Genomic DNA, 15,636 nt, shown 5'->3' with positions numbered 1-15,636 from the left:
GAGAATATTTGTTGAAATTGCCCTTGACTGCAGTCAAGTTTTGATTTTGACAAACTACAAGTAAAAATGAGTGATTTTATATTTTAAGATCTTCATCCTTAAAAACAAATTGGAAAAGGGTGGAGCTTATGTAACTTTATATATGATAAACTGCATGAGGAAAGGGACAAAAGACAGTCAGACAAGAGACTAACATTTCCCCACACATACATCTTCTTGAAAGGGTACTAGTGGGCCAAATGACCATCCCAATACTTAAGCAAAGAGAGAAATACATGTAGTAAAGACAGAGGCAGTACAGCAATCTAGATCATCACGATACACATAGTTTATGGAGCATCATGGTTCTCACAGCATTGTGTAGTTCCAATCATTATATCTGGTAAAAATCACAAACATGACAAAAGGGCTTGTTTTTTGTTTTTCATGTTTTTTGTTTGTTTTTTAACAGCCTGTCTAAAGAACACCTTCTTTCTCAATGTTTATATCATGTCAAAATGAATATAGGAGCCTCAACAAAATGTAAAGATCTCCTCCTGTGGCTAGAGACATGACCCAGAGGTTAAGAATATTTGTAGTCCATGAGGAGTACCCAGGGTCAATTCCCAGCACCAACATGGTAGAACATGACTGTCCATAACCCCAGTTCCAGGGGATGCAACACTCTTCACTGACTTCCATGCACACCAGGAACACATCTTGTACACAGACACACATGCACGCAAAACACGTACCCACACAAAATATAATAAAAATATATTTAAGAAAAGGAACTATTTCCTTCTTTCAGGTGTCAGATATCTATTCTGGCAGTGAAGTCTCAGCAGCATATTGGGAAAAATCCTTTTCCTCTGTTGATTCCTTGCTACATGTCACTAATATTAACTCTTTGTTCTAGTGAGAAATTTAGAAAAAGTGAAGGAACATGAGATTGGGAAGGATATGTGTATGGGAGGGTGTCTGTGAAGACTTACGAAAGAAGTAGGTGGTGGATATCATCAAAATACATTGTATATTTGTTTGAAATTTTCAAAGAATAAATAAATAAATATCATAAAGAAGAGGGAAAGCATGCAAAGGATGTGACAAAGTTCAAATTTCACCCACATATACTCTAAAGCCTCTTGAATTGATAATCATCAGGATTGTTTCAGTCAGACTGTTAAGTTCATTCAAACTAAAAACAAGCAAAGAGAATCTAGAATGCAAGTAAGTTTCATATGATATAAACTCACAAAGTGGTTGACTGGATTTGTAAATGTATCTTACTCAGTTAGCCTTCCTAAGGCATATAGTATTTACCCAAATAGTACTTGCTGGTGAGTTTTAATTGTCACATTGGCACCATCAGAATCACTGATATCAGAGCATCCCAGAGGGACTGTCTAAATCAGAGCACCCTGTTGACATATCTGTAGAAGACTATCTTTATATTGTTAATTGTTGTGGGTAGAACCAGCCTACTACAGAAAGCACCATTCCCTAGACGGGATCCTAGACCATATAAGTGTAAAGACAGAGCTGTACACAAGTAAAATATGCATTTTCTCCTGAACATTGATTATGGACATGACTAGCTGATTCAAGTTCATGCGCTGACTTTCCACACAATGATTGATTACAACCTGGAAAGGAACATGTCTCAGCAAGCCTAAGTTTTAATTGTAGCTCCATCCCAAATTTTTTGTGTGTGCAGTTTGTGTGCCTGTGTGTATGTGTATATGTATGGGTGTTTGTGTATAGACAAGGGAGGAAGTTTGCAAAATCTGAGTTTGCTTCCCTGAGAAAAGCTTCATCTATATCTGATGATTGGACAAATATATGATGTGGTTTTCCTCTGTGGCTTTTAGTTTGTTATCTAGAAAATCACACTTACAGGATGTGTGGTGGTGTGAATATGTATGGCTCCCATAGACTCATGTGTTTGAATGCTTGACACAGGGAGTGGCACTATTAGAAGGTGTGGCTTTGTTAGAGTAGGTGTGACCTTGTTGCAGGAAGTGTGTCACTTTGGGGGACAGGCTTTGAGGTCTCATGTATGCTCAAGCTATACCCAGTACATGTGGTCTCTCTTTTGGCTGCCTGCAGATCCAGATGTAGGACTCTCATCTCCTTCTCTAGTGCCATGTCTGCCTGCATGCTGCCATGCTTCTTGACATGACAATAATAGACTAAATCTCTGAAACCGTAAGCGAGCCCCAATTGTTTCCTTTACAAGAGTTGCCATGTTTTATGGTGTCTCTTCACAGCAATAGAAACTCTAACTAAGACAGGGTGTTATTTAATAAAACAATATATTTTTGTTTAAAATATAGACATAAAATAGTAACTCAAAAAAGTTACTCACCATACAACTTTGCATTTACAATGGTACCAACAAAGCCTCCTTCCAGGTATAGTGACAAAAGAGATAATCCATAGACAGCTAAATAAACCAGATAGTTTGGGTAGTAATGAACAGATAGTTGTGTGTTATTAGATGTCCAAGAAAAGGTCACTGTAATCTTATTTTGATGGAGGAAAATATTTTTTAATTCAACTTATTTATTGATAATTGAGATCTACATGCCTAGAATACCATTTCCTTCTTGATGTGATAGGTCACTGGGTAAAGGAAGGGATTGTATTAGCTCACACTAAACTATCTAAGTTTATCAAGAGATGCTGACAGGAACATTGTGTTAATAATTTTTACTTTCTATTCTTAGCTCTTCACCCTGCCTCCACCCCCTAAACTCCCATGACCAAAGAAGGTGAGTTGTTTTTCCCTTCATATCCTCTGATGGTCTGCTATGTCCTCAGCTTTCAAGTCCCATCAATATTTTGAATCTGAAACAGTCAGATGTACTGAAGTGGATGCAAGCACTCTCTGGAAAAGCCACAGAGGAGAAGCCAAAACAGGGTACTCAAATGTGACATATTTTCCTAGAAGAACCTATCACAGCCTTCTCTTCATTCTGATTACATCATTTGCACACATTCAAGATCTCCTAAAAGTATGCTATGACCTAGAATCCTAAAGTAAGAAGGGAGGGTATTCTAGTTCTCTGTGATAATGCTCAATCTTTTTCTTTCATGAGCTACCTGAATACAGACCTCCATAGATGCCAACATCTCAACTGATACTCTTTCAACTTCTTAGCAACTAAGGTAATCTATCCAGAGGAAAAAAAAATGGAGCTTTTTGCTAATCTTCCTTCATTTCTCACATTATAAACACTGGACAGTGCCACCCTCTCAAATCAGCTTCACATTTTTAGCTCTTTTTGATATTATTACACACCAAAAAATAAAAAATAAAAAAACGCAAATTAAAGTATTTCATTGTAAAAAATTAACATTCTATTTCTTCTTGGCCTTCTGCCTAAGATCAAGTGAAAAAATATGGATATTCTCTTTTCAAATTACTTTTATGCTTTTACTTGAAATAGAATTATGTCCCTTCCTCTAATTCCTTTCTTCCCTCTAGCCTGTCCCAGCTACCCTCTCTCACACTCTCTCTTGGTCCACATTCTCAAGTTGATAGCCTCTTTTTGATTATATTTGTTACACAAACATTTATAAATGTGTGTGGGGGGTGTATACATATATGCTTGAGCACACACGTGCCTATAGAGCTGTGAAACAGTCTCTCCTAGAAATTGCTGAATAAATGCAACAGGAAAAATAAATATTTATTATGCTTAAGTGAAATTCTAGGTTCTGCTCATTCAAAGAATCATGTTAAAGTTTCACTCTGGGAAATACCACTGTCCTGGGTGTTCTGAACCTATCAATAGGTTAGAGACGTCACTGTGATTTCACTAGAGAAGACACAGATGTCTTTGATTTGAATTATTTGCTGATCCTCATTACACTCTCTTTGGGATTAGGATGCATATTTGTGAAATGGAGTGTCAAATCAAAGGCTCCATATGAGCACTGTGAATAAAGACTATCAGTGTACTGTTGGCCCAGGTCACGAAGAGTCTCTGAGTCTTTAACTTTGAACTACTAGTAATGGTGGTTAGGAGCTATAGAAAAAGAAATGTATGTTCAAATGACAAGTAGAATATCAGCTTTGTTAAGAGTTGAACTGATGTTTTTTGAGGATGTTAAATATCTTTTAAGTATGTGTGCAGGTACGCACTTGCAAGTCCAGCAGTCAGGTACTGAGGCAGAAAGGTTGTGTGTTTCTGGCCATGGCCACAAGCAACATGACATCAATGCCATGCAAGGCTACTTACATAGAGAGACCATGCTTCATAAAACCTAACCTGCCACTGACAATCATTAAGAATAAGGTTTCTTTACATTCAGAAGACAGATTGTCAGAACGTCAATCCTGTAAAGGAAATATTTACCCAGAGGGCATTGCAATTCTTATCATGTATGCACCAAATACAAGAGCAACCAGGTTGATAAAAGAAACACTACTACAGCTTACAGCACATATTGACACTCACATACTGATATTGAGAGTCTTCAATACCCCAGTTTCATCAACATACAGGATATCTAGACAAAAATTTAGCAGAGAAATGCTGGAGCTAACTGACATCATAAACCAAATGGACCTACAGAAATCTACAGAATACCTCACCCAAACACAAAACAATGTACCTTCTTCTCAGCACCTCAGGGAGCTTTCTCTAAAACTGACCACATACTAAGACACAAAACAAGTCTCAATGGACAAAAGAAAATTGAAATAACACCCTGCATCCTATCTTACCACCACAGATTAAAGCTGCCTATCAACAACAGAAATGAAAGAAAGCTTACAAACTAATAAAAACTAAACAATTTACTACTCAATTAAAAATGGGGCAAAATATGAAATAATGAAGAAATTAAAGAATTTTTAGAATTAAATGAAAATGAAAACACAACCTACTCAAACTTATGGGACACAGTGTAGGTGTTCTATGAGGTAGGTTCATAGCCACTAAGTGTCTATATTTAAAAAAAATGGAATGATCTACTAGTAACTTAATAGCACCCAGAAATCTCTAGAACAAAAAGAAGAAAACACACCCAAAAGGAATTATGTAAAGAAATAATCAAATTCATGGTTAAAATCAATACTGGTCAGACAAACAAATAAAAACAATACATATAATTAATGAAACAAAGAGTTGGTTCTTTGAGAAAATAATTAAGATTGAAAAACCCTTATCTCAATTCACTAAAACGCAGAGAAAAGGTCCAAATTAACAAATTAGAGATGAAAAAGGTAGACATAACAATAAACACTGAGGAAATCTGAAAATTCATAATGACATATTCGATAATCCACCAAATTGACAATTCTCTCCATATATACCACCTACCAAAGTTGAATTCAAGTCAGATAAGCAATTTAAATAGACCTATAACCCCTAGAGAAATAGAATCACTAATTAAATGTCTAACAACCAAAAGAAGCCCAGGGCCAGATGGCTTTGAGAGTAGACAGTCATGATTAAAAAAAGATGCTGGAGGTATCACCATACCCAATTTCAAATTATACTGCAGAGTTATATTAAAAACACATCAGTGTGGTATTGACAAAAAACAGATACATTGATCATTGCTATAAAATTGAACACCCAGAATAAGGTGATCTACTTATGGACACTTCATCTTTGATAAAGAAACCAGAAATACACACTGGAAAAAAGACAGCATCTTCAACAAATGGTGCTGGTTAAACTGGACAACTGTATGTACAGGATCAATACTTAGCACCCTACACAAAACTCATCTCTAAATGGATCAAAGGCCACCACATAAAACCAGATACCCTGAACCTGATAAGAAGAGAAAGTAAGGAATAGCCTTGAACTCATTGGCACAGGCAAATACTTTCTGAACAGAACACTATTAGTGCAGCCACTATGATCAACAATTAATAAATGGGACCTAATTGAAACTGAGAACTTCTGCAAGGCAAAGGACATGATCATTCAAAGTCCAAGTCTACAGAATGGAAAATGGTTTTTACAAACCTTGTATCCAATAGGTGGCTAATATCCAAAATATATAAAGATCTGAAGATCTAGATATTTAGAAGAAAGTACCCCAATTTAAAAATGGGTCACAAATCTAAATGGATAATTCTGAAAAGTGCAATGCAAACGTCTGAGACACACTGTTTTATTTAAGTAGCAATACAATGACTCCTAATGACATTCTGCTAGACTCATACATAGATCAGTGCCTTATACTCATATATCAGTGCCTTGCTCAGCCATCCTCAAAAAAGTTTCATCTTGTAGAAGATGGGAACAAGACAGAGAACCATTGCCAGACAATGTACAGGGAGTGAGAGGCCTTGAAACACTCAGCCCTGAATAGGATGTCTCCATGAAATTCTTCCGCTCAGGTATCAAGGAACCTTTGCAAAAGAGGATACGGAAAGAGCGTAGGAGCCAGAGGGGATGGAGGACACCCAGGAAATAAAGCCTTCTAAACACAACAAGATCTAAGAACATATGAAATCACAGAAATTCAGGCAGTGTGCACAGTTGGCACTTGTGGGGTCAGCTCTGATGAGGTCCTAAAGCTGAAAGAAGAAGAGGACATATGCCTCCATCTCTAACCAGATGCTATTTTCAATTATAACTACTTGAAAATTCTCCAAGAAAATATCACTGGGGAAACAAACTACTTTTTGTTTTTGTTTTTTGTTTTTCGAAACAGGGTTTCTCTATGTAGCTTTGCGCCTTTCCTGGAACTCACTTGGTAGCCCAGGCTGGCCTCGAACTCACAGAGATCCGCCTGCCTCTGCCTCCCAAGTGCTGGGATTAAAGGCGTGCGCCACCACCGCCCGGCCTGAAACAAACTACTTTTAAGGATATGTTGCATGCCCAGCAGTAGACGGCCAACAGAAAGTGAACTCAATGGAATCTATGGAGGTTTATTGTCTCATTTTGTGGTGCTGGACTTTTTTATTTATCTTTATTTTACTTTTTTCCTTACAGATCCTTTGCACACATATTATATCTTCCAGTTTTATGTTTTCATGGGATTCTTGATTGTGCAAATGAGTGGGTCTCTGTGTCTATATCTGGCTGTTTTTTTGTTTTTTTTTTGCCTTTTCTTGGGCTCCTTTTGTTTGTTTGTTTTTTACTATTCTGATATGCTTTTCTTTGTCTTATTTTATTTCATTTTATTATTATCCTTTAGAAGCCTATTTGTTTTTTAATGAGCTATAGAACAGGAGTAGATCTAGATGGGAGGAGAGGTGGGGAGTAATTGGGAAGAGTAGAAGGGGGAAAATATAATCAGGATATATTATACAAAAAATGTATTTTCAATAAAAGAAAAAGTGGTAATATATGACTAATCAACATAGAAATGAGAAAGAAGTTATAAATACAGGTACAAAATTAGATTTTGAAATTAAATGAACAAATTATGCATAACTTCATGCACTTAACTATATGCATTTAGGGAAAATGCATAATTGCTTAGGAATCCAAGTGATAAGGGGTGGATCTGAAGTATTATAGGGTGGAAACCAGAAAGAAAGTGTACTGACATTGTTCTTAGGCTATGGAGTGAATTCACAGAAAGGATGTGTCCCATTTCCACTTCTTGACCTTTGAGAAATTTGCACCAATGTTTTATTGTGGGTTTTGTCCTTATATCTGTAGGGTATATAAGATTTCAAATGTGCAGAGTCCTTTTTGGAATTCAAGCTCCAAGTGCTCAGAAACAGACTGGCAGCAGGACTTTTGCTGGCTGCTTCCTCTAATACTCTCTAGTGCATTGCTGCTATTTGAAATGAAGAAAACCATGAAGTATGTCCTCCTCCTGAGTACTGAAAGCACTAATTACTCTGACAATGCAAAGCTGCCACTGACCCCCTTTTCCTAAAACCATCTCTGAAGAGCCTAGATATTTATTGTTTGGTCTATTAACTTTGATTAATCCTAAGGTTATGTTAGTTGGGAAGATTTAATGAACTCTTTCAAAAAAGGCAGTGAGTACAAAATGGCTATCCAATCCAACTCGGCCTCAAAGACTCATAACTTCATTTATTTTCTGAACCATGATGAATTACATCTTTGACTCAGCCACACTCTACTGTACCTTCTCTTTTCTTAGATGTCTTGATCCTGGCATCCTAGGACTAACTGCATGACCATTTCTAAGTCATGCTATACAAAACTATCTCTCACTATATGAAATTCTTATTTCAAATAACAGAGCCTCTAAAACATAGAGGTGGATGTCTGAAAGTGAAAATACTAAGGCTTCTAAAGAAGAAACCCACACACTTACAACTTTAGACTTTGTGTAACCATCTAATATGGTGCTGGACAAGAACAGCAAACACTTTATGGAAAGTAGTTCTGGAAAAAATTTTAAGGGGAATTAAAATTTCATGCAAATATATAGTGACTTCCTTGAGGTGCCACACCTGGCCACAGTGAAGCCACTTCATTCACATCAGAGGATACAGCTGTATGGTGTATTTGATGCCTAAAATGGTACTATGGCTCTCATGCTGGAGTTGCAATTGTTAAGGCATTGCCATCTTGTTTCAGAACAAGACATAATATTTCAAATGGTTAAAAAGTCGTGAACACCCAGGGACCCCAATGCAAAATGTTATACATGCCATGTCCCAACCAGTGAAAGATACAGAAGACATTTTTTTTTTACTGTTCAAGTTACAGGGAACTCCTAAATGTCATATCCCTGTACTGTATGCTCCATGTTGTGAAAGAGGGTCTAGTCACTCTATAATCTGAAGGCTGCAACCCTTTGTCTAACTTTAGCAGTGGAGGGTACTCTTGAAAAACCTAGAAAGACTTCAATATTCTCATCAGGAACACAAAGTAGCCACATAAAAGAAAAGGAAAGAGGAGGTTCTGTAGAGTTTTCCATGGAAAACTCTGCTGAGTGCCTTCCTACAAGATTTCAGCCAGACATCAGAATCATTTCCTGCAAGTTATTCTTAAAGACATTCCATTTACAAGACTTGTGACCTATGAACCAAGATATTTACGAAGAATATTCTAAGGGAGATAACATAATCACAGCTATCAAACATTTAAATCTGGGAGAGTAAGCTCAGCTACCTTCTCAACTTTCCCTCCTTTTCACAGAATGTAATTGGCTTTATCTACATCCTGGCTGCATGTGATTCTTTTTGTTTCACGCAGACTTCTCAACATGATGTTCAAGGCTTAAATGGCACGAGCCATTGGCAATCCAATTAAATGTTCCCTTCCTGGGGAATCTATGTTGAGTCTAGAGTAAAACTGTAGTTTACTCCTCCAATCATCAAAGTGTTCACAAATGATGCTGATAGTTGTGGAGAAATTGATCAAAATGTACTAGATTTTCTCCAACCTCACCTGGCTCTTTCCTCTTTGCTCACTTGTAAAATCTGCCTTAGAGAGTTTGGCAACACCTATTTCTCAAAGACCCAGTTGGTGCCTATAGCTTCTTCTCTCTGTCCCTACCTAGTGGCAATCTTGGACTCAAGCACATTTCCTCTACAGCTTTTCAAGGTGATGCAATTGGGGCCCTCTTGTTGAAATTGGCCGAACACCCTGACATCTAAAACATCATAACCTTAATTGTAAATCCTCTTTAATCTTTTTTTCCTGTACATGTTATCTTTTTGTTTCATTCTTTTGTGGTTCAGGTTCTGATTCTGGAAACATCTGCTTTCAACTCCAGAAGATGTATTGACTCTGAATCTGAGTGCATAAGAGCCATAGGTTGTCATTAACAGAGCTGCTCATTTCCAGTGATGTTGTTCTTTAGCTCATGTTAAGCCTCAGTCTTACCATAGACTACATCTTAAATGCTGTACATTTTAGTACAATAAATTCTGTATAACATCCTGTTTGAGGTGAAGCAGCATTTATTGCATCCTATTTTCCTTTAAGCCATCCTATTTTTCCCTTAAAATAAATATAAAATGTCGTAGATGATTCTCCTGCAAAGAGTCCATACCCACACTTGTATGCACCTTATTTTCTTGGACTTGTCTTTTAAAAGCCCACACTTAACGTCCTTGGTGTGTCTTACTCTCTTTTCACTACCTCTTTCTCTTAACCTACATGCTTAACCTAAAGCCTGTCTTTAAATACCTTTATCAAATTTGCCACTCAAGAAACAGACAGTTATGCTCATAGACTTCAATGATATGAACACTGTTGTCCGGGACTGAGAAGTTAATACGCAAAAGGGGTGAGCATTGATTATTTCTTATCAAAGCGATTGACAAAAAGTCCACCACTGTACAAGAATTATTGAAAATTCTGACACAGATCTGTTCTAATAAAAATATTTGAAAGTTGAAGCTAAGTGTGACTACTTTTCACTGTGGTAGGATGTGTGCTTTCCTAATAATGGAAAATGCAAATATTGAATATCACTCATGTTTTCCTAGATAGTAAACAAATAAAACCAGCTATTACCAAGTAAGCCATATGCCACCATCATAACTATTCTATACATTATGCTGCCAAGATTTCAATTAGTTTATATTTAAAAGATCTTTTAATTTGTGGGTTTTTTATGGTAATTACCAACATCTGAAGAATATTTAGTCAAGTTTTGACCAAAGGCATTTTCTGTGAAGGCTCTGTATTTCAGCTAAATAGCTAACATAAGAAAATTTGTGGTTGGTGTAAAGAGAATCATCATATTTGCTATTATATGTAAAATACTTCTAATTCCACAAGTTAATTTTACAAGCAGAATTGTAGAAGGTAACCTGATCAGGAACTGGAGTGCCATCTATATGGCACTAACAAAACTGTGCTCTTAGGTGTAGGGCTAAGAAGTGCATGCATAAGTTATTTCATTGGCAAAAGTAGCATAGTAAGTTCTATATATTTGAAATACTGATGTTTTGGTTTTCAGGCAGATTGAGACCAAATAAAACTTTGAATTGCCACAGAGAAAATATTTAGTATTCTTTACTCAAATGTTATAGAATAAGTTGTTTTAAACCTTACACTTTCCCCCATTTTTGTTATATTACCAAGAAATACTTAAAGTATAGTAACTTATGAAGGAAAAATTAGCAAGAAAAGATAAGCATTGTTAACAGAAAGAGGATTTTGTCATAGAAAGCCCAAAATGCACACAGTGGGTGCTTTCCATTCCATTGTATAGAACTGATTCTGATGAAAGTTTGGCTATTCATGGGGTGTTCTCTCTAGATGTGGTGTACAATTTGGACTGATTTCTCAGCTATTATAGTGTAAAAATTATGAATGTCATGAAATTTTTATATTGTTTATTATAAGAAACTAAAGATATATGAACTTTCTGCATAAGTTCTCACAACTTTGCTGCCTCTCCATTTATGAGAATCAGGCAGCTGAGAATGGTGATCCTATTGGATAGAATCATTAAAAGTTCCTTAATAATCACATGGAGGGGGAGTTGCCACTAACCCAGAAACTATCTTAGACTATTCAGTGTGAGAAAATATATTATATATTCAAAGCATGCATCTTAAATTGCTTCTCTATATGTATCACACATATGGTTAGTCAGCCCCTCTGACTAATGGGGGGTGACAGATCAGGATGAAGAATGGTTTGTAATGCTGTGACAGAAAAAGAAATGAAGTTACAACATCCTCAGATGGACTGCAGTGATTGACCTTGCTCACACCATTACCATGTTCTAACAAAGTATCTTGTCCATCAAATATGACCGCAAGCCATTAAATCCATTCCTAGGTTCAGTGACCTCGGGTGTTGGTTATGGAGGGTACTTAACTACATTTCCCATTAAATTTTCAAGAAAGATCATTTCATACATGTTATATAGGCTATAGGACCAGAAGGGGTTTACAGGAAAACAAGTCTATATCACTTGGCTCTTCCAGAAGGAAGCAGTTTTGTTGAAAACAAAGCTCTGAGCTTACACCTGCTTTACATCTTTCTCCCTGAGCTCATTCCCACAAGTCAGTCCCATGTGACAGTGCCTCTAGAAAACTTCTTTGCCACTAGAAATAAAGATCCCTGATCTCTGAATGTTCGGGAAATAATTTAAAATTATCCCTTGTAAATTTTCCCATGCCCAGTAAACTTTCCCCAAGTTCTAAACTTTCATGTTTCTTTTTTTAGTGTTGATTTTTTTCTTTGCATATTTACTTCAAAGGCCTTCCACATCCTATTGTTGAATTCCATCCTGCTACACATCATGTTACCACCCTCAACTGTGTACCTCCATTCTCTATAACAAGATCATCTATCCGACCATTCGATTTTCTGCTTATCCCTTTTGGAAGATCTTGTTTCTCTTCCCCTTCACATGAGAGTGCGTTGTGATATGTTTCAGAATATGAATGTTAGCAGTGGTAACTTCCACAGCACGGGACCAGAAGCTTTGACTATCATGACACAGTTGGTCTTTGCTGGTTACTTCTGGCAGGAGATGGTTTATTCCAGATGTGATCTGTCTAGCAGCAGCAGCAGCCGGCAATGCTGGTGAGTCTTGTAAGCCAATGAATTGAGGGATGTTTATTAGAATGGTACATATAAATAAAGCCTGGAGATGTTTAATACATTTAGAGCCATTCTACATAGAAGACCAAAACAAACAAACAAACAAAACCAACATTAAACACTTACTTCACCACCAATGGATATGATAACTCCAGGCTAATAAATTATCTCCTGTGAGCCTTAGTCTTCATATGTAAAACAGGGAAGATTATTCCTGATAAACTCACAGGATTAGTTGTGAAAATTGAATAAAATAGTGTTGTGAAAGTACTGAAATAGACCACAACTGTTAGGTGCTAATTATTATTCAGTATCAATACCTTCCCTCAAGTATTTCTATTTTTAGCTTTTCTGTCAAATATTGGTCTTTTGCAACTCCCTGCTTTCACTAAATGTTGACCAGGGGCAAAAAGACAGTTATAAACACAGTCAGGCCAAGAGAGTAGTTAGAGGCAGTGACCACTTCATCTGGCCTGGGACATGAACCAGGTAGGAATCCTAAAGTTCCAACCAGGGTAACAAAAGAGAATATTCTGATATATAGACAGGATCAAAAACTGAGATACAACAGGCCAGAGGGAGAATTCCCAAAAATACAAGATTATAATAAACAATTTTATCATTGCTTGATATATAACAGGCCCTTTAACCATTATATATGCAGCCAAACTTTATGGATGAATTCACACACAACTCTTTGAGGAAGGAATGGATGTATTTGTCTCAACTTTTCAATTTAATAAACACATATACCAATGTTAGGTACACTGTTCTAATAATAGAGAAGAGGACAGCTTGGACTACAAAGGTACATACTTTAGCACCACAGTATGTACACTTACTCGGAACCAATCAATAGATCCGAAACTATAATATTTATTGTAGTTTATTCACAATAGGCACAATGAGGAATGCATGTGAGTATTCATCAACTGATAGAAAATGTCATGTACTCAGAGGAATAACAGTATCCCACAAAAGAAGGAAACCCTCTTGTTTGCAATAATATGGATAAAAGAAGAGAGTGTTGAGTTAAATAAACCAGGCAAAGCAAAGCAGGTACAGGGCACAATCTTACTGAAAGGAAAAATCTAAAAGCGGGCTGGATAGATGGCTAACTTGGTAAAGCTGTTTGCCACCAATCCTGGCGTTCTGAGTTCAATCCCTGCAACACATATGGTTGAAAGAAAGAACTGACTCCTGCAGGTTGTCTTCTGCTCTCCTTTTTCACTTATCCACAGTCCACCAGGCACAAATTAATGCAAAAATGAAATCATTTTCATTAACAACAACAAAAACACAAGGGAGAGGACAGTGAGTATTATAACATTGAAAGTTTTGGCGGCTGGCTAGATCTCTCTCCATTATTCTAGCTAACATCAACATCTTCCCTAATGATCCACCCAATCCCTGGGCCTCTTAGATCTTGTCATCTCTCATTTGCACTAATCAGACCATTCATCTCATTATTTCTTAACAAGTGAATAATTACCCATGTCTCAACTTCAAGCATTCTTAGATATGATTGAACTATGCAATGTCCTCCAATAAACCAGTGCATGAGTCCTTTCCAAATTCTCTAATCCTTCTTTATCAGTCTTAGACTTCACCATCAGTCATTCAAAGGTTGGCTTTGATACTACCCCACATTGTTTTATTCTGTCTTGTCATTGTCTATGTCTAGAGTACAGAATTCCAACTTCATTTACATGGAACTGCTACTTCTGTAGCTGTATGTGCCAGAAAGCTAAAACTCTACTTTGTTCTAAGATAAGTTTCAACTGTTAATGACAAGTCCCATTTGGCCTCAGTCAATCTACTATATTATTACATTGACATGTCAATTTGTTCTCCTACTCCTTAAGTATATATGAGTAATTTGGCATCTTTCTCCTTAAAACCACAGTGCACACTTTTCTCCATACTTTTTTCTGATAACTAGTTTAGAAACAAGAAGAGATAATTGTAGAGACACAACTTTCTATACCACTTTCAGGAGCCTACAGTCTTCTGTGATAATTATTTCAGTCTTAGCTTTGTTAAGATCTCAGGCCAACACCCCATGTATACAAAACACTCCATACCCTTTACCTTTTGAAGGACAATACCTTGGATATGTTTACACTCTCACCAATGTTCTCAGCTGTTCCAGTCTTCCCAAATTATTTTGATCATGATACAAAGAAGCTCCCATATACTATTTTATCAAAAACCTATCATGACCTTATAAGGTACAAATATTAAAAATAATTTTCATAATTTTAGAGTATTCAATCAGATTTTTGTCCACATACAATAAACACACTTGCTTCTCTCATGTTCCTAATTGAACTAATATATATGTCTATATATATATAAATAGACACATATAATATATATATATATATATATGTGTGTGTGTGTCTATCTACCTATGCTTCTCTCCTGTTCCTAATTGAACATATATATATGTATGTATATATATATATATATATATATATATGTCTATCTACCTATCTACCTATCTATCTATCTATCTATCTATCTATCTATCTATCTATCTACCTACCTACCTAGATGTACATCTATCTAGATGTGTATCTATCTAGATAAATACATACATATATATAAATATACATTCATATGTCTAGATGTATATCTATCTAGATAAATACAGATATAGAGATATGTATATAAATACACATTCATATACACATATATATTCATATACACAGACACATTCATATCCTGCCTTATGTGACCCTTTTTCAAACTGAAAAATAGTTTAAAGCAGGCTAGGGACTTGCCAAGATTGGATGCAAAATTTCTTAAAGACACCTGGAGCACCATTACAGCTTTTCCCCTATAGCCCTCTAGATGAAGGCACATCACCTATCATGAAACTGCTGAAAAGGAATTCAACAGCATAGAGGATCATGCACTAACATGTAGGGATTATATCTGATGCAAGGATAGTTCCACATAAACAAATCAATAAACATGACACGCTAAAATAATAGGATGAAGGATAAAAATCCTGTGAGCCTTTCAACAGACACAATGTTTAAAAAAATGCAGCAACTTTTCGTGGCACACTCTCAGCACACTTGCAATAGAAAGTTCCTCAATTTATGAAAGGTCATATGTACCATGTCCACGTGTAACATCATATTCAGTGATGAAAATGTTAACCATCCACAAA

At 36.3% G+C, this 15,636-nt stretch overlaps 1 protein-coding gene across 6 annotated transcripts in view; it reads right to left on the bottom strand.

Annotated features, from left to right (window-relative positions):
• The window catches only part of Grm8 (glutamate metabotropic receptor 8), an 805,417-nt gene that overhangs the window by 11,797 nt on the left and 777,984 nt on the right, over positions 1–15,636 (bottom strand). The window lies entirely within an intron of this gene.

Source organism: Peromyscus maniculatus, chromosome 3 (assembly GCF_049852395.1).
Source record: "Peromyscus maniculatus bairdii isolate BWxNUB_F1_BW_parent chromosome 3, HU_Pman_BW_mat_3.1, whole genome shotgun sequence".
Lineage (NCBI taxonomy): Eukaryota > Metazoa > Chordata > Mammalia > Rodentia > Cricetidae > Peromyscus > Peromyscus maniculatus.
Note: the sequence above shows the minus strand (reverse complement) of the source record. Positions and strands in the feature narration are given on the sequence as shown.